We start from the raw sequence: 12,829 nt of genomic DNA, 5'->3' as shown, positions 1-12,829 counted from the left end.
TAAAAGGAAATAATGAATTGTTTACAAATCTACTCTACAGTTTTTACTTTTGTTTTCCTCCTCCCACCCTTCCCTAATTGTAATGGATTTCTCTACAAAAGACCCAGCACCACCTTTCCTCTCCTGTCCTACTACTTTATAGCAGAAAGGTATAGCCAGACAGGAAACCTACATGTGGTATGCACTGCCCCCATGGCCACAGTGTAGTCACTGTTGTGCTTTGTTTTTTTTTTAGTATTCCATATTTTCAATACCCAGAGTTTAAATTAAAAGTTAATGAAAGGAGTCATTTAGCGGGTACTTTGGGGTTTCCTATTGTTGTGGTGTACCCATGGCGTTATACATTTCCTAATCTAGTACTTAAAGGCATACTGTCATGTTTTTTCTTGAGCTCTTATAAACTTTAGTCACTCTTTACTGCTGTACTGCAAGTTGGAGTTATAACACCCCCCCCCCCCCCCAGCAGCCTAACCGAACAATTGGAAGGTAATCAAAAAGCTGCTCCCTAAAACAAGATAACAGCTGCCTGGTAGATCTAAGAACAGCACTCAATAGTAAAATCCAGGTCCCATTGCGTCACATTGTTACATTGAGTAGGAGAAACAACAGCCTGTCAGAAAGCAGTTCCATCCTAAAGTGCTGGCTCTTTCTGAAAGCACATGACCAGGCAAAATGACCTGAGATGGCTGCCTGAACACCAATATTACAACTAATAAAAATATACACTTGCTGGTTCAGGAATGAAATTTTATATTGTTGAGTGAAGTGTTTTCAGTGTAAACTGTGTAATTTAGAAATAAAAACAACACCATGAAAAATCATGTCGGAATCCCTGTAAGTTTGAAAGCGACAGGGTACTGTTACGACTGCTAGGATCGCAGTTCTGTAAACCACTGATGGAGGAAATGATCCCTGAGCAGATAATTGGCAGCAACAATGCCATTAATGAGTTTAATTGAATTAAGTCAAGCACAGGAAATGTAATTTCGGAGTAAAAGGGACATTTTTTATTTTAGTATCCCTCTTTTGTTGGGCCTTATTTGTCATGTGTTGGTTCTATGTTAAAGACTTTGGCCTCCGTACATTTTATCCTTGAAATGTTTGTCATTGACAGAGCAATTTGCATTCACCGAATTGTTAACTTTACTAGATAAGAGGCTCAAAGTAATATCCCATGGGATGAACTAAACTCTACTGAGCTGGGCCCCCTTTACCTCCTATAATGGATTTATGTTTGATGTGTACATCCTAATAGTATAGAACTAAGGAATATGTTTGCGCTGTATATACCTAATATACCCGCTATATATAGTTATTACTATACCGGATGAAAAATGTGCCACCTCCAACCTGTAGGATTTTAGTACTTTCTGTGGTTGTTCTTTCTTTTTTTTTTTTCCCTAGTCCCTCAACCCCCCCCCCTCCCCTTGGAGGTATAAATAGTTGTTCTTTTTTTTCCCCTAGTCCCCCGCCCCCCACTTCCCTTGGAGGTCTATGCATTGGCTAGGGCCAGTTTATCTCAACAATGTAACAGATATAGGAAACACATTGCTAGATTTGTCATTCTCCCATAGTTTCAAGAATATCAAGCACGTCAGATGTGTTCACTCCAAAACTCACCCAACTTGACCTTTAAACTGGGCTTATCTAAGAAATGAAATCACATTCTCCCAAATCTCACCAGATGGAGTCCCTGCCTACCACTGCTCCCCTTAGCCCACTTAGTGGTGCCAGCCTTACAGTTTGAGAACTGCTGGTATAAAGAGAGCCTGGCAGTTTTTCATAGGCATTCCATGTTCCTTTAGGAATCTGAACATTGTTTCTGATGCCCTGTGCAAAATAAAGCATACAGTTTCTCCCAGTCTTTACTCAATGATACTGGCTCTTAAATATTTCATGCCATGTTTCATGGCTGACCTGCTCCACCGCATTCCTCTAAGAAGACTCAGATTCCCGACTCCCTGCCTGCAGTCTTCTACATCATGTCTGACAAACAGATCACCTTGCAGTACTTTCCCAAATCTTACACTTTAACAAATATCATTCTAGTGATATCAGAGTGTTTACCTATCCCTGGATAGAGCACAGCCAATGTTAACAATGTACCTTATTTGGGAAGCTTTCTGGGTCCAAAACAATGTACCTGTGGACTGTGTGCTTAAAACTAATTGTTTAACATGATTTCTTTTTCTCTGTAATAAATAGTCCCTTTTTGCTAAGTTGCATGAATCCATATTGATGGCAAAACAATCCTATTGGCTTTATTTAGGGGCAAATTTAACCTAATTAACCCTCGATATTCGACCGCCGAATTGAAACCCTTCGACTTCGAATATCGTAGTCGAAGGATTTACCGCAATTAAATCCTTTGAATTGTTCGATTTGAAGGATTTTAATTCATCGATCGAACGATTTTTCTTCGACCAAAAAAAGATAACAAAGCCTATGGGGACCTTCCCCCTAGGCTAACATTGACTTCGGTAGGTTTTAGGTGGCGAACTAGGGGGTCGAATTTTTTTTTAAAGAGACAGTACTTCGACTATCGAATAGTCGAACGATTTTTAGTTCGAATCGTTCGATTCAAAGTCGTAGTCGAAGGTCGAAGTAGCCAAAAAACCTTTCTAAATTCAAAGGTTTTTTTCCTCTATTCCTTCACTCGAGCTAAGTAAATGGGTCCCTTAATATTTAAATGTTCAAATCACAGAAAGATCCCTTATCTGGGAAATCCCAGGTTCCAAGCATTCCGTATAATAGTTCCTATACCTGTACTACTACAATGTGGACTATCCTCCTGATTGGTCGAGATTTCCCATATCTTGTCTAGGCCACATTAGTGCAACCCACATAGTATTTCTGTACGGATTCTGTATGGGTAGTGATTCTAAAGAGATGCCCTACCAATTACATATTTTTCGATTAATAGAGGTTGATCCAAATAATTCGACTTTGTTGATGGTACATGATTTATTTGCTTTCAGCTAGTAACCATACTCTGGTGATCCATACTCGGGACCATACTTTAAGGGGCAGATTTATTAAGGTTTGAGTTGTATTTTCCACTTCAATTCAAGTTGATTTTTTTGGCCAAAATTCACATTTTCGGGTTAAAAAAAGAACTAAAAGTTTTCAAGTTCTTTTAAAAAAACTTGAATTTTTCTAGATTTATTATACCCCGACCCTTGAATCCGAAAATACACCATCAAAAACCTGTCAAGGTCATGTAGAAGTCAATGGCAGAGGTCCCTTGAACCATTTAAAGTTGTTAATAGCCTTCATGATGTTCTAGTGTTTTTTCAAGGGTTTGCCAGAAAACTCAATCAAATTTTTTCCAGCCGAAAACTTGATCAATTCAAGCGATTCGGGTTCTTTCCAGCCGAAAATTCGATCAATTCGAGTTTTTGGGTTGTTAACCCCGAACTCACTGATTCAAGTTTTCCCCATTTGAGTTTTTTTTTAAAATTAGAAACCATTCAAGTTGTGAGTTCATCGGGGTAAAAAAAACTCAACCTTTTATAAATAACCCCATTGTCTACTAAAAAATTATTTAAATGTTAAATAAAGCCTCGTAGGAATGTTTTGCATCCAAAAGGATTAATTAATTATATTTTAGTTGGAATCAAGTGCAAGGTACCATTTTACTATTACAGAAAATAAGGAAATGATTATTAAAATTGTGAATTATTAGTTTAAAATTGAGTCTATGGGAGAAGGCTTTCCGGTAATTTGGAGTTTTTTGGATAGCGGGTTTCTGGATAACAGATCCCATAACTGTATATGCATTGTAAATGTTTGCCATACTCGTGTCTACATTCTATTTCTTATAGTTATATTTTTCTCTCTTCTTTACTTTTTCATGTTAGGAGAAAATGAAAAAATAAAAAGTTCCATAATGGCATCACTATGTTCTATTGGTGGAGGCTGGGATGCTGCTAGAATTTTATGGTGATAAAAAAAAAAAAGAATTATAACTGCAGAGGGTTAGAAGAATTTAAGGCATCTGAGACATGTGAAGTAGCAGAGGAAACAGGTTAATCTCTGTGAGAGCATACAGGTACATAAAAGGAGTGGCGCAGATCTTCATATTGCACTACATTCCTGATGAAAATGACTAGCCAGCATTTGTAGGGAAGGTAAAGGCAAAGTATGCGTAACAAACAATGCTTCTCAGACGAATCTGTCATCTTCAGAACATACCTTTCATCCTCTACTGTTACATACAGTAGGTGGGACTAAAAGTTGTGCTGAGTGGTACAGGTAAAGGATCCCATTATCCGGAAAGCTCTGAATTACAGATTGGCAGTCTCCCATAGACTCCATCATAATCAAATAATTCATATTTTTAAAAATGATTGCCTTTTTCTCTGTAGTAATGAAACGGTACCTTGTACTTGAGCCAAACTAAGATATGATTAATCCTTATTGGCAGCAAAACCAGCCTATTGGGTTTATTTAATCTTTAAATAATATTTTAGTAGCCTTAAGGTATGGAGATCCAAATTACAGAAAGATCCCTTATCTGGAAAACCCCAGGTCCCGAGCAATCTGGATAACAGGTCCCATATTGTAGAAGGTGAGTGAAAAGAGGAATGGGCTGATTTCAAGTCTAAATTATAGTCAAGAAATGCAACTTCTAATAGTTTATCCAATGTACAAGAAGGTCCTTTCTGCACTCTGGGTCTGGCTCTGGTATACACCACTCTTTGTCAAGCTTGGAAACAATTGGGTGTCTTTGATCTTTCATTTTGGGGCAAATGTGGCCCTTTTTTAGAGCCCGCAGACAGGCTAACTCACTATACGGCATTAAAAGACATTAGATGGGACATGTGGTTTACATTGCACCCAGTATAAGCCTTTCTATTAAGTAGTGATGTGAATAGTAGAAAAGAGAACACCTGGAGTTGTGGCCTCATTCACTCCATAGACTCTAGTGATAGGATTATAGGACAGCCACACCTGTCTAGCCTAACTTTCTAAAGACCAATAGATGAGATGATACACACGGTGCTTGACTCTGCCCCTTAGCTACGGGTTACAGAGTGGGACAAATACAGGTATAAGATCAAGTATCCGGAAACCCGTTATCCAGCTCTGAATTAGGGGAAGGCCATTTCCCACAGTTTTAATATTAATCAAATCATTCAAATTTTTCAAAATCATTTCTTTGTAATAGTAAGACAGTAGCTTGTACTTGATCCGAATTAAGATATATTTAATCCTTATTAGAAGCAAAACCAGCCTATTGGGTTTATTTAATGTTTTAAAGTTTTTCTTTGCGGACAAAGTATGAAGATCCAAATCATGGAAAAAAATAAACATTATCCGGAAAAGCCCAGGTCCCAAGCATTCAGGATAACTGGTCCCATACCTTTATATCACCATTATACTTACCGTACATGCTGTGACGTGATTCCTTGAGGTCTCATTTATAAAAACTGGGCAAATTTGCACCTGGGCAGTAGCAACCAATCAGTGATCATCTTTTTTCAGCCAGCTGCAGGTTGAACACTGAAAGCAAACCTCTGGTTGGTTGCCATGGGTTACTGCCCAGATGCAATTTTGCCCAGTGTTTATAAATGAGACCTTATGGGGATACTGTCATTGGAAAACATGTTTTTTTCAAAACACATCAGCTAATAGTGCTGTTTCAGCAGAATTCTGCACTGAAATCTATTTTTCAAAAGAGCAAACAGATTTTTTTATATTCAATTTTGAAATTTGACATGGGGCTAGACATATTGTCAGTTTCCCAGCTGCCCCCAGTCATGTGACTTGTGCTCTGATAAACTTTAGTCACTCTTTACTACTGTACTGCAAGTTGGAGTGATATCGCCCCCCCCCAGCAGCCTAACAAAAGAACAATGGGAAGGTAACCAGATAACAGCTCCCTAACACAAGATAACAGCTCCGTGGTAAATCTAAAAACAACACTCAATAGTAAAAGCCAAGTCCCACTGAGACTGATTCAGTTACATTAAAGGAACAGTAACGTCAAAGACGAATAGTGTTTTAAAGTAATGAAAATATAATGTAGTGTTGCCCTGCACTGGTAAAACTGCTGTGTTTGCTTAAGAAACACTACTATAGTTTATATAAATAAGCTGCTGTGTAGCAATGGGGGCAGCCATTCAAAGGAGAAAAGACTCTGGTTACACAGCAGATAGCAGATAAGCTCTGTCTGTCTAATGGTGTTATCTGTTATCCATTCGTTAACCTGTGCCATATAGCCGTTTTTCAATTTCCGCCATTGCTCCACAGCAGCTTGTTCATATGAACTATAGTAGTGTTTCTGAAGCAAACAGATCAGTTTTTCCAGTGCAGGGCAACACTACATGATATTTTCATTACTTTAAAACACTTACATTTTTTGGTGTTACTGTTCCTTTAAAATAAATAACAGCCTGCCACAAAGCAGGTCCATCCTAAAGTGCAGGCACAAGTCACATGACTGGGTGGCTGGGAAACTGACAATATGTCTAGCCCCATGTCAGATTTCAAAATTGAATATGAAAAAATCTGTTTGCTCTTTTGAAAAACAGATTTAAGTGCAAAATTCTGCTGGAGCAGTACTATTAACTGATGTGTTTTGAAAAAAAAACATGTTTTCCCATGACAAGATCCCTTTAAAGAATGACGTCACAGCATGTACGTTAAGTATAAAGGTAAAATAAAGGTATGGGACCTGTTATCCGGAATGCATGGGACCTGGGGTTTTCTGCATAATGTTTTTTTCTATAATTTGGTTCGCCATACTTTGTCTACAAGGTGCAAATTTGCCCAGTGTTTATACATGGCCCCCAGTTATGTTCAACCAACATAATAGCCACAGACCTCCAGATGGAAAGTTCTCTTTAATACCATGTTAGAGAAACACAGAGCTGAGGTATTAGGTTTCATTCTAAAGACGCTGCAAACCTGGAAAACATGATCATTCTAGAGGAAACCCCTTAACCAAAGCAGCACAAACCATATTTCTGCTTAGCTGGAATTATATTTTTAAACAAGAGGGGATAAATATACATCATGAATAAATACAGGGTTTAGATATCCGTAGTATCTTATTGTTGGCCAAAAAAGCCTCCTGCTGCCTAGATTTAGCCACATAACTGATAAAAAAAGTCAGCCGGTCACACTTTAAAAAGGAAGCAGTAGGAGGAAGCATCTTAAAATAACTGTACTAGTGGAGCCTGCCTAATGCAACTAACCAGACTAATCCCTTTGCATTTTGCATAGTGGACACATAGTTAAGGTATAGCGGAGAGAAATAGTTCCCCTGCCCTTCCCATGAATTGCCCACAACCCAACAGCTACTCTGGGGTCCCTTTAAGATGGCTACTATGCTATAAAGTAATACAGATGGGTAAGGAGTATGTTTTTCTTGACTTTACCTTATAGTTTTTTTGTGGTTGGCAGTTCAGTTTTAATCTAAATGGAATTGAAGTTTGTTATATTTATCCCTTAAACCAGGGGATTGTTAACATTCTGTAAGAGAATACTTCCCCATAATCCCATTTAAGAATGTACACTTTTTCCATACAGTAGAAAATCCTAATTATTATAAGGTTCTAAACCTTTTTTGGTTCAGTAAATTAAGTGACTTACTTTTGGATCCCTGAGAAAGAAGTTAAAGGGGTTGTTCACCTTCAAATTAACTTTTGGTATGATGTAGAGAGTGATATTCTGAGACAATTTGCAATTGGTGTTCATTTTTTATTATTGTGGTTTCTGAGTATTTTAAATCTCCATTCTGCAATTTCAGCAATCTGGTTGCTAGGGTCCAAATTATCCTAGCAACCATGCATTGATTTGAATAAGAGACTGGGATATGAATAGGAGATGGCCTGAATAGAAACATGAGTAATAAAAAGTAGCAATAACAATACATTTATTGCTTTACAGAGCATTTGTTTTTAGATGGGGTCAGTGACCCCCATGTGAAAGCTGAGAGGAATCCAAAAAAAAGGCAAATAACTTAAAAAACTATAAACAATTAACAATGACGACAAAAGAGAGAATTGGTCATTCTATAACATACTAAAAGTTAATTTAAAGGTGAAACACCCCTTTAAAGGAACAGTAACACCAAAAAATGAAAGTGTTTTAAAGTAATGGAAATATCATGTAGTGTTGCCCTGCACTGGTAAAATTGATCTGTTTGCTTCAGAAACTCTACTATAGTTCATATAAACAAACTGCTGAGTAGCAATGGCAGAAATTGAAAAAAAGACTATATGGCACAGGTTAAATAGTGGATAACAGATAACACCATTGTGTTCTACAGAGCTTATCTGCTGTGTAACCTGAGCCTTTTCTCCTTTGAACAGCTGCCCCCATTGCTACACAGCAGCTTATTTATATAAACAATAGTAGTGTTTCTGAAGCAAACACAGCAGTTTTACTAGTGCAGGACAACACTGCATTATATTTGTATTACTTTAAAAAAATAATCATTTTTTGATGTTACTGGTCCTTTAAGCAAAACTGGGAGTCATTTATAAACAGTGGGCAAATTTGCTCCTAGACTTTAACCCATGGCAACCAATCAGATGATTGCTTTCTGCGCTCAATTTGCAGCTTGCTGAAAAAAAGCTAATCACTGATTGGTTGCTATTGGTTACTGCTCAGGTGCACATTTGCCCATTGTTTATAAATAAGCCTCAACTGTGTTAAATCTTATGCTCTACTTGATTTTTTTCAGGGAAGCTCAAACCTGAGAGTGACTTCTACGCAACATGACTTCTACACAACTCTGTAGACAGGCAGACTCCACTCAGACAATTTACAGGCTGCAGGGTCACATTGGAGCCCTTCTCTGCTGGATGAAAAACACAGTAAAAAACAAACTGCATCCGCTTATATATTTGATAGCAAATTTTTTACATGACATGGAGTGAGGATGATGGAAAAGTGCAAAAGACAAAAATGATAGGCCATTTCCACCTAATAATTAGCATTCATCAGACTAAGTATCTCCCTGGGTACCTCACAAGATGTAGAAAACTCTTCAGATTATGTACAAAAAAAAGAGAACGCTACCTGCAAATAAATATGGCAGACCAATTTCAGCAGGTATAAAAACGGCACAATGAATCTAAGAGGACTCTCCGTATGAAGCATGATACAGCTCCAGCAGGAGACCTAGGGGCAGATTCACTAATGGACGAATTTTCACCAGCGTCAGATTCACACCTCTCGCCCCACTTCGCCAGGCGTAAATGCGATATGAATACGCTAATGCACTAGAATGCATTATTTCGGCTGTGCAAGCATTTCATAGTGAAGATGCACTAGCATTCATTTGTGCCTAGCGAAAATTCGCTAGTGATCTTGCCCTTAAATCAATTTGCATACAGCGGGTAATTTAAAGTTGTATGGACGTCTTTATTATAAATGTTGGTGCAAATGCTTGAAGTTACCACTTTTTATAACAAATGTCCAGGGAACCTTAATAAAGACAAGAGAGTTAATATAATGCCCTACACATGAGCCAACTGTACAATGAATGTTCCATCTCTTATGAAATGTCTGGAGAAAACAGGTTACCCAAAAAAAGTTTGTCAGCCAAAAAAAAGTTCAAGTCAGTACTTTTGCAGGCAATTCCGCTTCAAAAAAGAAAAAGTCGCCAGCGTTTTTGGAACTTGAATGCATTTCCCGCACGCAGGATATGATGTAAGTGACAGAAGGTTGAGGAAGATCTATCTGCTTTATAGAACTTCGCCTGGTCTGAGGTGGCGAATTCAACTCTGGCGAAAGAGTTAACGTTCAGTAAAATCCGTACTTTAGTGAATTTGCGGAGTAACTATAGTTCACCAGAGCGAATAGTCGTCTGGCGATAGAGGGCAAACGAACACTCGGAATGGTCCCGTTTGTTAGCAAATTGTAGCCTACACCTGTTAGTGAATTGTCAATGTCCCTGCGGGTGGCAACTCTGACGAAAAGTCGCTAACTTCAGCCACTTCACCCTTTAGTGAATCTGCCCCCTAATGTGGAGCAAATGAATGGAACATACAGCAGAAGAGCCTTTAGGCATTGTAACCATTCACTCAGATCCATTTGAGTGGAATGAAAAACGAGTAAAAGTCAGAGTAAGTAAGAGTAAGCTGTATAACAGGGGTGGTTCGCCTTTAAGTTAACTTTTAATATGCTATAGAACGGCCAATTCTAAACAACTTTTCTATTGGTTTTCATTATTTATTTTTTATACTTTTTGAATTGTTTGCCTTCTACCTCTTCTGACATTTTCCAGCTTTTATGGAATGGGGGTCACTGACCACATCGGGGGAAAAAATAAAAAAATAATAATTCTGTTAGGCTACAACAACATGTATTGTTATTGCTATTTCTTATTACTTATATTATTATTCAGACCTCTCCTATTCATATTTCAGTCTCTTGTGCAAATCAGTGCATGGTTGCTAGGGTAGTTTGGACCTTAGCAACCAGATTGCTGAAATGGCAAACTAGAAAGCTGCTGAATATAAAGCTAAATAACTCAAAACCACAAATAATAAAAAATGAAAACCAATTGCAAATTGTCTCAGAATATCACTCTCTACGTCATATTAAAGTTAATTCAAAGATGAACAACCCCTTTAACCTTTTTTTTTAGGGAACCCAAAGTAAGAGTGAGAGTCTGCTCCATGACTCAAAACACTGGTTTAGAATCAGTTATGTACCTTTTTTGAATTAATATTGCCTGTTTTAATATACACAGTGTATTTCTTTTATAGCAAAGCACATTTGCAGGTTAGGGTGTTTTTTTTTATCTCATAGACTTGCCAATTGTAACAATCAGTGTCATTTAGGCTGACTGCTAGTATGCAACTTCAAGGTCTAGAATCAAACTAAGATGATCATATCATACAAATAATTGCCTAGCTTAAACCAGTTAATAGAAATATACTCTGCTCCTACTAACGGACATGAAGCCATAAAAATACAAGGTACCTGGAATTTCCTTGGAATAAAAGGGATTTTTCTATCTAAGACTTTTTTCATCTGGAATTGTCCTGGGACAGTTTTTGAGCAGTTTGTTTACGTCACAGCAAGTGTGAAATTGTGGCAATTTTGTTTCATAGCCAAAATAAAGAAAACATCCTTATGTTAATGGAAACAGTCCCCAAAGCCAAGTACACTAACTCATATACACTGTTAGTTATTATAAGCATGAATAACGCACTGCTAGCAAACAAACATGATGGCCACTGCACATATTTACTTAGAAACCCATTAATAGACAAATGTTATATTTTTAAAGCCATTTCTTGAGAACACATTATCTTGCAATCTGAATAATCAATAATAAATGGTATTGTTTGACTGCAGAATTCAAGCTTCTCCATCTCCACGAGCCTCATGGTACACCATATTATAGTGAAACAAAAGCTGGTTCTCGCACACCCAGTGTAAGATGCGATGTCTGGTGCTCAATGGTAGAGGTTCGGCCACCTCACAATTGAATCAATGAAGAAAAAATCCACGGCACACAGGCTGCTGCAAGCAAGGAACCCCTTGCACGTTTAATGCGGAAGTGAGCAACGTTTCGGGGTCACGCCCCTTTGTCAAGCCTGCTGGCTTTTTTTTTTCTTCATTGACACCATATTATAGGACATTATCTCTATCTTTCTGTACTAATTACTTGCACATTCCCCCCCTGCCAGACACATGCTAAACGAGATAAATTCAGAACACTAAATGGAATAAGTTGGACAAAAATGACCAAAAGTACATCTCCTCTTACCTCCTTTTTTGATGATACCCTGTTCTCATCACTAATGGCATTGACAGAGGGAATGTTTAGCTCTGACAGTTGGATCTGATACTGCTGCATGATAGGCTCTTAAAAACTGCCCAATTGAATTACCATAGATACCTACGTGGTCAAGCAGAATGATCAAAATTGGGCAAGTTTCAACAGACCCAAGCATATAAAGCCAACTAAGGCCAGAACCAATGAAGCTTTATTTAACTCCTGTGCCACTGACCTAGCATGATTTTGGCCATACAGGATAAATTCTGTATCATATAAACAGTCACTCTTACAAGGAAAGTACATGCAGGGAACCAGTGCATAGGAACAAAGAACTAGGGATGCACCGAATCCAGTATTCGGTTCGGGATTCAGCCAGGATTCGGCCTTTTTCAGCAGGATTCAGATTTGGCCGAATCCTTCTGTCTGGCCGAACCGAATCCTAATTTGCATATGCAAATTAGAACCCAGATTCGGTTCAGTATTCGGCCGAATCCTTCGTGAAGGATTCGGGGGTTCGGCCGAATCCAAAATAGTGGATTCGGTGCATCCCTTCAAAGAACAGTACATGGCTGAATGCATGGGTGTATTTAATGAAGGGACCATATTGGGCCAGGACTAGGACAGCAGTCTGGAGAGCAGAAGCAGCAGTAAATACTGATATTATTGAGCATAAGGCTGCAATGTGTGTCTATAAGGCACTAGGCAGGAATGGGTGATGAAAAATATGTGGATGACATGCAGTATATTGTAAAGGTATCATCTTCTATGTGGCATCATCGTCTCCAATGGCCTAGGAACTATAAATACACCCCTAGTTGAATGATAGGAATACACCAAGCTGCAGCATTCCTAGTTTCATCTAGAGCATAGATTTCTCCCCCTGTGTTTTGGGGGAGGGCTTAGTGCAACTTACGTGTAGTCACATTCCTACCATAATGCCATAAATACTCGCCTGTTTTCAGGCCTTGAGCAATGTCCCACCCTCCCCAGAATGTACTGACTCCCTAGTGTTGTGAAGTCGTAACTGACTGCAATGTTCTGGTGATTCCTTGGCATGAGAAGCAGTGAAGCTCCACTAAA

This window comes from Xenopus laevis, chromosome 8L (assembly GCF_017654675.1).
Source record: "Xenopus laevis strain J_2021 chromosome 8L, Xenopus_laevis_v10.1, whole genome shotgun sequence".
Classification (NCBI taxonomy): Eukaryota; Metazoa; Chordata; class Amphibia; order Anura; family Pipidae; genus Xenopus; species Xenopus laevis.
The sequence above is the reverse complement of the archived record's forward strand: the minus strand, read 5'-3'. Positions refer to the sequence as shown.